Source organism: Hibiscus syriacus, unplaced genomic scaffold (assembly GCF_006381635.1).
Source record: "Hibiscus syriacus cultivar Baekdansim isolate YM2019G1 unplaced genomic scaffold, ASM638163v2 tig00001644_pilon, whole genome shotgun sequence".
NCBI classification, from domain to species: domain Eukaryota; kingdom Viridiplantae; phylum Streptophyta; class Magnoliopsida; order Malvales; family Malvaceae; genus Hibiscus; species Hibiscus syriacus.
The window spans coordinates 1,806,075-1,809,580 of NW_024061878.1; positions in this window are offsets into that span (position 1 = coordinate 1,806,075).

Below are 3,506 nucleotides of genomic sequence, written 5' to 3' on the forward strand. Positions count from 1 at the left end.
GAAATTTAAAGCTTAAGCTGCTAAGATCACATTCAAGAGAAGATGTTAGCCATTAGTTTCATAATCAATATTCATAAACGAATGTGAAATGGTAAAATTGGTCATATATATAACATGATGTAAATGATGCACAAAATAAAAATTTAAGCAAATACACATATATAGATAAGTTCAAATCATCCAAAACATAAAAATCCAACATTCATATCAAATTCAAACATCCAAAATATTCAAAATGTTAAAACAATAAGTTCTAAGTCCCATTTAAAAGAACTAAAGCACGACAAGAATCAAGCATCCGTAGGAGGATTAATATGTTCATTCATTGATGCATTGTTCGCGCGCATCTCCCAGAGAATTTCCAATTGCTGAGCTCCAATAGAGGATAAATTGGATTCTATGGAAGTAATCCATGGATACATATCGGAAATCGAATGTCTCCATAAAAGATTGAAAATATGGAGGCATTTGATCTCCTTGTTGTGCTTGATCCTCATGCTGTTCCGGCTCATCGTCGGCTTCGTCAGCTTCCGGAGGTTACTCACTGGTACGAACCCATAGACCAGTTTCTTCATTTATCTTTCATCCCGATTTTGTTAATGAAAAGAGATTGATTTGATTTTTGAGTGGAAAAGCGGCATCAAGGCCAACCCTAAGCTCAGCTTTAGAAAACAAATTACTCATAATACAACCGTAAACTAGAGAGAAACAGAGTTTCTTGTTGGGAACAACGGTTTCGATAATTTTGGCAAAGATAATCTGAGGTAAGTTTATTTTAAGATTATTTTGGACAAAATGTAGTCACCAAAGATCCAAAGCACGAAAGTGGAGTATCTGCCTCCGGATGGTCGAAACGACCAAGAGATCATTAGATGAAGGAAACGATCATGGAGATCTAATGCACTCGCATTATCCCTTCTTTTATAAATCGAACCTACAGTTTGTTTTTCATTTTCTAAGCCGTCATTATCTAATCCTAATGTGTTAGCTATGTATATCGGGTCAATATAAAAGAATTTTCCTAGAAGATAGGATCGAATTCCTATGGTTGCAGTTTTAGCCCGGTTTTGAACGCAAATGGCATTAGAATAGAAGATTTGAACGAGTTGATGATAAATTATTGGTTCAAATTCGAAGAGTTTATCAAATGTCCACTCTTGTAGGGTAGGAAGATATCAAAAATTTGTGTCTAACATAGCTTTGAGAGATGGGATTCTTTCTTCCCAAATTTTGTAGGATTCAAAATATTGAGAATACCTAAAGAGGAGATTTTGTTTACGACTTGGTTCATTGAAGTACGAATTAAGAATGGTCATATTTGGATCATCGGGATTAGGATTAGGATTAGGAAATTGTTGGATAGGAGAAGGATTTGGAGGTGAGTTTGGTGGTAGGTTTGATTGACCAGAGGATGGCCTAGAATGTTTATGAGACATGACTTAAGATAATCGGAATGGAAAAAGTAACCTGCAATATTAAAACACATGTATGCAACAAATATCAATCCCAAAACTCAAATGAGTCCTCAATATTTCAATGTTCTAAAAAAATCCTAATGGGCAAAGTTTTGAAAAACTATTGAAAAATAATGTTTGAAAGTCTTAATACGTATAATTTTCATGAAAGACAACATAATTGAATCAAAAACATCAAAAATGTTCAAAAAAATTTTTATTTCGAAATTAAAAAAATGTTGAGAAATTGTTAGCTTTTTTATGAAATTGTTGTAAAATCTAGTTTCTAAACACTAAACAATCAATGCCAGATATAATATTCATCCTAGAACTAATCAAAACTAGTCCTAAGTTCAAAATCAATAAAATAGTGAGTTTAGAAAAATTACCTTGAAAATTTAAGATTGAGTAGATTTTGATGTTGTTTGCACTAAATTAATGATGCTAGCAGGTTTAGTATATGATATTTGAAGTAATTCCGACTAGAAAACGTTGTTTTGAAGTAATGTAGAGATAGGGTGAGAGAGGAGAGGTGAACGGCGAGAGATATATGAGAAAATGGTTTCAAGCTCCTTGTTGGTTTTGGACATAAGACTGTTTTCATTTTTCAATTTTAAAATATCATTTTTGTATTTTGAAAATAGAGGCTTATAATCCAAAGCCAACCCATTATAATCCACTAATAACTCATCATAAGATAAATCATCTAAATCGAATGAGTTAGAGGTTACCTGAGAGTTTTCCCCGATAGCCATCAAGCACAAGTTTGCTACTTCTTGTTCATCTTCATCGGAGCCTTCTTCATCGCTCCAAGTAGCCACATGAGCCTTGGGCTTCTTCGTTGATTGACCCTTTTTCTTTAATTGAGGGCAATCATATTTGACATGCCCCAGCTTTTTGCATTCGTAGCAAATGATCGGGTTCTTCTCCTTTGGTTCAGTTTTGAAGCCTTCATTTCGTTTAAATTTTCTTCCTCGGTTGGGCCTCATTAATTTTCTGAACCGTTTGGCAAATAATGCTATTTCCTCGTCATTGTCATCTTCATCCGAATCACTACCATCTTTTATGGATTTGAGAGTATCTCCAACACTCTTCTTCTTCTCTTTCTCCTTGGTGTCTCATCAATCTTATCGAGGTCTACCTCATCTTGAAGTATCATTTCATGAGTGAGAAGTGAACCGATTAGTTCTTCAAGGGTTAAGGACTTTAAGTTCTTAGCCTCGATGATTGACGTCTTCTTTGATTGCCATGATTTTGGAAGTGAGTAAACCAACTTCCTCACAAGCTTTTCATTTGGAATGATCTCTTGATATGATTTGAGACCATTAACGATCCTGGAAAATCTATCTGTCATAGCTTTGATGTCTTCATCCAGTTTCATCCTGAAATGTTCATAGCCATGAGTTAGAAGACTAATTTTAGATTCTTTTACCTCGTCGGTGCCTTTATGAGTGACTTGTAGTTTGTCCCATATTTCTTTGGCAGTTATACAAGATGAAACTCTTCCATATTCGTCTGGTCCAAGAGCACAAAAAATAATATGGATGGCTTTGGAGTTGAGCTGGAACATTCTTGTCTCTCCTTCACTCCACAATCTTGGGTGAGTTGAAGGTTTGATGTATCCATCTTCTATGACATTCGATGCTCCCATGTCACTTGCTTGAATGAAGTACATCATTATATTCTTCCAATAGGCATAATTAGCTCCATTTAAGAAAGAAGACTTGTTGATGGGCATTGAATCGAGAACGAAGTCAGAGTTTGAAGCGTCAGCCATTGATGACTTGAATATCGATGTAACTCTTCCCGAATCGACTCAAGAGGTGATTAAACCTTCAAATGAGTGAGACTTTATTACCAATTGTTGAGTTAATTGATCGATGGAATTGGCCAAGAGGGGGTGAATTGGCAATTAAAAAGTTGGTGGAAGCTTTTGCAGAAAATTGAAAGTAATTGCACAGCGATTTAGAGTGGTTCAACTTTCTCAACCAAAATCTACATCCACTACCTTAGATATCCACACTAATGATTTTCCAACAAATTCACTAATTT